This window comes from Lotus japonicus, chromosome 4, assembly GCF_012489685.1.
Source record: "Lotus japonicus ecotype B-129 chromosome 4, LjGifu_v1.2".
Classification (NCBI taxonomy): domain Eukaryota; kingdom Viridiplantae; phylum Streptophyta; class Magnoliopsida; order Fabales; family Fabaceae; genus Lotus; species Lotus japonicus.
In genome coordinates this window covers 31293986-31301822 of record NC_080044.1, presented here as the reverse complement: position 1 = coordinate 31301822, position 7837 = coordinate 31293986, and the positions used below count along the sequence as shown (strand labels likewise).

Here is a 7837-nt window from a genome sequence, read left to right as displayed (position 1 = left end):
ATAGCTAGGGATAACATCCTAGGGTTGCATATTCCATAATGAACATAACAGCAATAATAACAATTAACATGTTCCAAATAGGATTAACAAATAACAATCACATTCGACAACTAAATTAGTATGCATGTTGCATGATATGCAATGCAGGTTAACCCAGTCAACCAGTATGCATTTCGGAACGGATGGACATCAACGGATCAGCCCTAGCACCAGCCACGGTGGGACCATTTCGGGCCGCGTGCCTCTTACTCCAACAACAACGGTAGTCAGATCAGCTGTAACCCGTAGGTCTGCCATTTCGGTCTGCTACAAGAGACGTCTACAAACGCTCTTACACGGCATTCCGGGTCTTATGACCATTTTGGAAACCGACGAGGTCCAGAGTACGTCCTGTGTTAATACCTCATTAATGTTGCATGAATGCAGGATGATTAGTCAAACAACGTCTCCGAATCTCACTCGACACGTCGCCACGTGTTCTAGGTAAATTAAAGTCTCTAAAAGCTTACCCTAAGGTAAAGTCGATTCTGCGACAAAAGACACTTCTTCACAACAACACATAACCCACGATGATCTCCAAATCATCCGACTCATCTCAATCCGATGGCCACAACTACTCAACGAGCACGAAGTATCACACTCTCGGAGACTAACGGTGTGACGACCAAACCCACACCTCACTATTCTAAATTATAGATAAAAACACAGTAATCGAAGTAACAAATAGGGTAGGGCCCATCGTCCTCCATTTGATCATCTGAGCACGTCCCAAGGAAAGTTAGCCCCCGTAAAGGTGATTAAAAGCGATTCCTTTCCTAGACAGGACGACCCAGAGTTTCGCCTGGACTTCTTTGAGCCTTTCCCCTGTTTTATTCATCAAAAACATGTTTACAAGGTACATCAGTACACACCATATTCACAATAGTAAAGCATGAGTCTAGTCTTCACAAAAACTAAATCTTACAAAGCCGGTCTTTATTCATTACTAGCTATTATTATGCCTGGGCTTGCCACGAGCGAACCTCTACTCGATCCCCTTCTCTTCGGATCCTAAAAAAAACAGAGAGAAAGAAAAACAATCACAAAACAAGAGGGGTGAGAATCTTAGCAACACAATCAAACAGGAGAGATAGCGTAACATAAATAAGCATCAGTTCAAAACACAGTAGCAATGATAGTATAAGATCAGTTCCAAGTCATTTCAGACAATCCACAGACAGTATGCAATGCGCGCGTATTTTGGATCCAAAACCGTCTCAGGAAGCCGTCGGAAACACCATCGACATGATGATCATCAGGGGGTCTGCGGAGTGACTAGGTTTCGAACGGGACAAACCTCATTAACGACTGTTGGTAAGCCCACCTAGCCAAACCCTAAGACCGCTACCTCATTAACGACTGTTGGTATCCCTTAGATCTCTCAGCTTCACCCAATGGCACAGCCCGGCCAAAACTGCCCAATTGGGGTCTGCTGCGCTTTCCTGTGCAACTGCATATGCCCCTTTCGCTTTTCAAGAAAAATATCAAGTTCAAAAACAGAAGCAAGTATTAAAAATAGACCCAAGGGAGGTCCAACCCTTATTTATTCACACTATACTCCCTCTTGTGAAGTAGAATTCTCCCCCCCTTACCTTTTTCTGTGTCGTTCCTTGTCTGAAAGCTTTCTGCAATAGGTAAGGGCATTTTGGTCATTTCACACTACAAATTCCTATTTAATTTAGAAAAATGGCTATAAAATTACATTCTAAGGCTTGTATGATTCCATATTAGTATATTAAATTTCTAATAATCTACTTTTTAGTATTTTAAGATTATATCAAATTTTTAATTAAAATATCAATTAAAATATCAATTTATTTGGAAAAATAACTATAAAACTCAATTAAATTCCAAAATTACAACCAAAAGTCCAAACAATTTTATTTTCACTCTTAAAATCATCCTTAGTCATTTTATAGCCAAAATTTCATTTTTCTCATTTTATTCCATTTTAAATGATTTTTAAAATTCAACTTAATTAGCATTAAACTTCAAAAATTCACCAAAATAATTCTAGACCTCCAAAAATTATGAAACCACTTTCTGAATTTTCCTCATGATGCCCAGATCATCATCCAACCATCATTTGAGTTCAAATCATTCATTAAAGTAGGTTTTAGGACCATAAAAGTTTCAAAACTTCATAAAATTCAAACCCATAGCAAACTAACTTGAAACTCGAAACTAAATGCGTGAATGAAGCCCTGAGATCATGAGGATTCTGAAAATATGAATTTTTCCAGGTTCTGGGCACTTTTTCAGGCAGCCTCACCGGAGAAGGTGGCGGTTTCCGGCGGCCAGTGGCGGAGCTCCGGTGAGGTGGCCAAAATTGAGTGATTTGAGCTATGAAATGGGGTGCTCTAGCCTAATTCAGACCTTAGAAAACCAATGGTGATAGTGGGTTACGATAAATCTCTCTAGTTTGTGAGATATAGAAGCTTGAAAAGCTTACCTCGGTCAACAATGGCAGATTACAAACCAGACCTCCAAGCTTCAAAATTCTTGCACAGATAGCTTCCTTATAAATTCTAAGCAAGATGGACACTTGAATCGACAAAAACGATGGAGAATTGAGGGAGAACGAAGAGCTCAAAGTTTCAGAGCTTCTCGAGCTCGGTTGGGCTATTTCATGGACAATTGAGCTCGAGTAAGGGATGGTTTACACTCTAATGATCTCAAGGAAGCTATTGGAGCAAAAATTAGAGGTTGAATCGGTCTAGAATGAAAATTCCAAAGTTTGGCCGTGATGTGAAGTTTTGGCCGTGCACCACCGTGTCTGTGGCGGTTTTTGGTGGCTAAGGGTGGTGGTTGAGGCTTCAGGGGGTTGAGGACAAGGTTTAGGCAAGGTAGCAAGGCTTGGGTTGCTCGAATTTGAGCTGAATTGAGCTTGAGCTTCGCTGTGGTATTTATAGGCAAAACCAGGGACCAAAGTTTGAATTTAAACTATTTCTGAAATCATGGTTTAGTCCCTCAAGGTTTAGTCAGGTCACCGTTTAGTCCTTTTCTGGAAAAATCCTTTATTCCTATCCTTATCCTTTGAACTCTCTAGAATTCACCCTTTCATCCTCCTTTTTCCTATTCTTTTCACTCTAATACGAAAATACTAGGAAAATACTAGGAAAAATACTAATGTTAGTATAAAAAGGCTAATAATATTTCTAATAATTCTATAATGGCTAATGTAATTATTCTAACTTAGGAAAATAAGGATAATTATATAACTAGCATAAAAATTATAATTATGCCTTCTTAGAGTATTATTACTAATAGCATAATAAAAATACTAATATTATGAATATTAGCATAAAATGCTAAAATACTTACTTAATGAATATTGGCAGTAAAAATACCAATATTCAACCCAAGAAAATTATACCATTAATACTAACACTTATGCTACCAATAATTATCATATTCCTAATATATTTAATCCTTTCTAGTTGAGGAAAAATTCGGGTCGTTACAAACGGTTTCCCGGAATTATCCCCAGGATAGCCCAACAACACATAGCTTCTCCAACAGCACAAGAGCATCAACATACTCAACACAGCTGCTCCAACAGCACAAGAACATCGACATACTCAACACTTCTCAACTTCCTTAACGATTGGATCCGACGACACTTCTCGTTTTCCAAAAACTAAGATTTGCATCCGAAGCTTCCTTTCGAGTTTATTATCATTAATTGAAGATTTAGAGGTTGTTTAATGTCTTATGAGTTTTCTTTTCAAAATAATATCCTTTTAGTCTTATCGCAAAATCTTATAAGTTCTCGGGATCACCTAATCCCCAAATGATACCAGAGAATGTCTCGATCCATGAAACACCATAACAAGGCCCGAATCTCATTCGTCCTATCAACTTTCTCAAAACTCTCAAATAAAAATCGGCATGACCTGCCCGCTATTCTCACTATTCAGAAACTCAGATTTCATTGCAAAAGCATAATTAACTCATCACAATCAATCAACATGTCATATATCAACATATTAAGTAATAACCACATAGCACTTAGCATATAAGGCATGCATCACACATCCTAAATTACCCAATTAGCACTTAGCATGAAGATTCAATCTCAAAAGCATTCAGTAGATGAATCATCTACATTGTCAGCCGAAGCCTCAGAAAACATTTTTCCAATCAAACACAAACAAGTGCATAAACAGTAAACAATGTCGAAAGTATCGACCCTAAGCATTAACTAGAGATTCAGTGAGAAGCCCTCACCTGTAGGTTCTCCAGAGTGATCTTCGAACTCTTCCTCACAAGCAAAGCGTTGCTCCTCAGGAAATTCCTCAAAAGCACCTTGAAAGTAAAACCACAGAATTCTATCAAAATCTATCGGAAACTAAGCTATCAACACTCACTAAGGTTACACGAAGTAGTACATACTCCGAGGTACGATAATCTAGCGCGATAGGACAAGTTTTCGAAAAAAGAATTTTCCTCCCTCCCCCCTATAGTGCTCGGCCACTTTTGGTAATTGTAGGGTTCGATTTTTCTTCGATCAAACTTGGTTCCTATGCTATCATTAGCCGTAACTAAGGGTATTCTAAACTCGGAAAAATTATCGGATCGAAAACTGTCGCAGGGGTATTTTGGTCATGATTTTTAACTTAGAATTTCAAAACTGAAATCCCAAAAAGTAAATTTGACAGGGACGTCACTAACGACGTTTATGACAACTAATCCTACTAGCACTAAGCTAAGGCGATAGTTTTCAGCCCAAAGAACGAAGCTTTACTCCAAAAATGGGTATTTAAGGCATAAATTGATTCCGGCGGAATTCCGGCGACATAACGGAAAAACTAATCCGGCAGAAGTGATCTTGGGCATGTAAGGAAGATGTTTAGAATCAAAAATGAAATATTCAGGATAGTTTTGCAAAAACCTCAAAACTATCAGCTCAGAAAAGTCTACAGAAAAGCTATGGAAAAAGCGATCAGAGGTAAGGATTAGCGACTATACCTCGAAACCTTGAAGTAGCAACTGATTGATCGACGATCAAGCAAGGATTGAACAAAATCTCTTCTCCTCCTCCTCCTAGCAAACTCGCGGCTTCAAGAGAGAAAATGGGTAAGATTTTTGTGTTTTTTTCTTCCTTTCTTGGCTATATATAGAGGTTGGCAAAACGCGGTAAAATGAAAGTTTCGCGAATCTGATTTTTCCGGCTTCATTCTCCATGAATTATAAGATAAGTTTTGGCAAAAGAAAACCAAAACTATAAAAAGGTCTCCTTGTATTTTTGGTGACTAATGCATAATCGGTATAAAACTATTTTACCCGATAAGTTGCTTTTTGCATCGGATGTCGGAATAGAAAACTTCCTTCTGAAGAAAGATTGAAATCATTAAGAGAAATGGGTGTACGCGTGTAGAATCTTCATTTGATGTTCCGAATAGAAAAGTCCTCATTGTCGGGTGATTCTAGGGTTTTGAAATACCAGGGTTTTGGTTTCGGCAAACTTCCGATGATTGGAATCGGACGTTCGTAGATCCTAGAGTTTCGCCTCGAAACGATTGTGATATATGGAAAAAGAGAAGTTCTAACATTTCTCTGAAGATTTTTGGAATTAACTTCCATCGTGCCTAAAAGTGAAAACTAGCTATATACTAGGGTTTCTGACCTAGGTTTAAGCGTATAACGATCGTGCTATAACTTTTATCGACTTCGGTACGATCCTCAGACTTTTCCTGCACTTTCTCCTTCATATATTCATTTCATTTGGTAAACTCTAGTTCAGGTTTCCCTTCACGATACATCAACCCTAATCGTGAATAGGATTCTATTTAGTTGGCATAAGTTTAAAAACTTGGGCCTTACATTACTACCCTCCAAAAAGAAAGTTTCGACCTCGAAACTTAAGGGTCAGTAAAAATTTCTGGGTACTGTTCTTGAATCTTCTCCTTCAGCTCCCACGTCGCATCACCGGTGTCTTTATTCCAAATGACCTTCACTAACTCGATCTATTTTCCTCTCAACTGTTTTATCCTGGTGTCACCAATGCTAATTGGCGGTGCCTCGAAAGACAGATTATCCTTCAACTCAATGTCATCCAGCTCGATAACATGTGTCGGATCCGCAATATATTTCCTCAGTTGTGACACGTGGAATACGTCATGAATGTTCGATAGAAATGGAGGTAGTGCAATCTGATAAGCGACTGGTCCAATTCGACGAGTGATCTGATAAGGTCCAATAAACTTGGGCGTAAGCTTCTTTGACTTGATTGCTCGACCAACTCCCGTCGTCTGAGTAACTCTCAGAAATACATGATCTCCTTCTTCGAATTCCAGAGTTCTGCGTCTTTGATCTGCATAACTCTTCTGTCTACTCTGAGAAGTCTTCATCTTCTCTCTGATCTGCTTGATTTTCTCAGTCGTCTGTTGCAGAAGTTTCGGTCCTACTAACAGATTTTCCCCATTTTGATACCAACATAGAGGTGTCCTACACTTGCGGCCATACAAAGCCTCATACGGTGCCATACCAATGCTCGTATGAAAACTGTTGTTGTATGTGAACTCAATCAATGGTAGTAAGGTATCCCAACTGCCCTTGTTGTCTAACACGCAAGCGCGTAGCAAATCCTCCAACGACTGGATTGTTCTCTCAGTCTGTCCATCAGTCTGCGGATGATAAGCAGAACTTAGTCTCAGCCTCGTTCCCAAAGCCTCTTGAAGAGCTCCCCAAAAATGTGATGTAAACTTCGGGTCTCGATCAGAAACAATACTTGTCGGCACTCCATGAAGTCGTACAATCTCAGCTATATAAATCTCTGATAGTTTCTCCACGTTGTACGTAGTCCTCACAGGTATAAAGTGAGCCGACTTAGTCAATCGATCCACTATTACCCAAATAGAATCATATCCCTTCTGAGTTCTTGGCAAAGCCACGACGAAATCCATTGATATGCTATCTCATTTCCATTCTGGTACATCTAAGCTTTGTAGCATACCTGAAGATTTCTGGTGTTCCACCTTCGCCTTCTGACATGTCAAACATGCAGCTACATACTCGGCCACTTGTCTTTTCATTCCTGGCCACCAAAAATTCACCTTCAAGTCCTGATACATCTTTTTCATTCCAGGATGAATGCTTAACTTGCTCTTGTGACCCTCATCCATAATCAATCTCCTCAAGTCAGGGTTGTCAGGTACACAAACCCTATCCTTACACCGTAGGATATTGTCACTTCCTACCTTGAATTCTGGGTCTTTACCTTGACTTACCAAATTCCTTTTCCCGAGCAGAAACTCATCTCGTAACTGTTGGTCTCGGATTTCTTCCATCAATCCATTGGTAATTCTGATCATTCCGAACTTCAGTTCTCCTTCGGACAATCTCACATCTAAGCTCAAATCTCGGAATTGTTCCAGCAATTGCAGCTCCTTAACCATCATCGACGAGATATGCATCTTCCTGCTCAAGGCATCAGCAACAACATTCGCCTTTCCAGGATGATATTGTAGAGTGAACTCATAATCCTTGAGAAATTCCATCCACCGTCTTTGTCTCATGTTCAGCTCCTTCTGCTCAAACAAGTACTTCAAGCTCTTATGATCACTGAATATGGTGAAATTGCATCCATATAAGTGATGTCTCCAAATCTTCAGCGCCAATACGATTGCGGCTAGTTCCAAGTCATGAGTTGGATAATTCTTCTCATGCACCTTCAGTTGTCTTGAAGCATAAGCAACCACCTTCCGATGTTGCATCAGCACACATCCCAAACCTTGATGCGAAGCATCACAGTATACCTCATAAGGTTCCTCCGGTTGCGGTAAGACGAGTACAG

At 39.6% G+C, this 7837-nt stretch overlaps 1 long non-coding RNA gene across 2 annotated transcripts; it reads right to left on the bottom strand.

Moving 5' to 3' along the window:
* Nucleotides 1-713: 713 nt before the first annotated feature.
* On the bottom strand, nt 714-2920 carry LOC130710178 (uncharacterized). Of its 2 annotated transcripts, XR_009010320.1 has the most exons (3): nt 2492-2920; nt 1632-1664; nt 714-1050 (listed from the first exon to the last, which is right to left on the bottom strand). It is a non-coding gene; the product is annotated as an uncharacterized LOC130710178 (long non-coding RNA). The 2 variants fall into 2 exon arrangements; XR_009010319.1 differs by lacking the exon at nt 1632-1664.
* Between the last annotated feature and the right edge of the window lie 4917 nt (nt 2921-7837).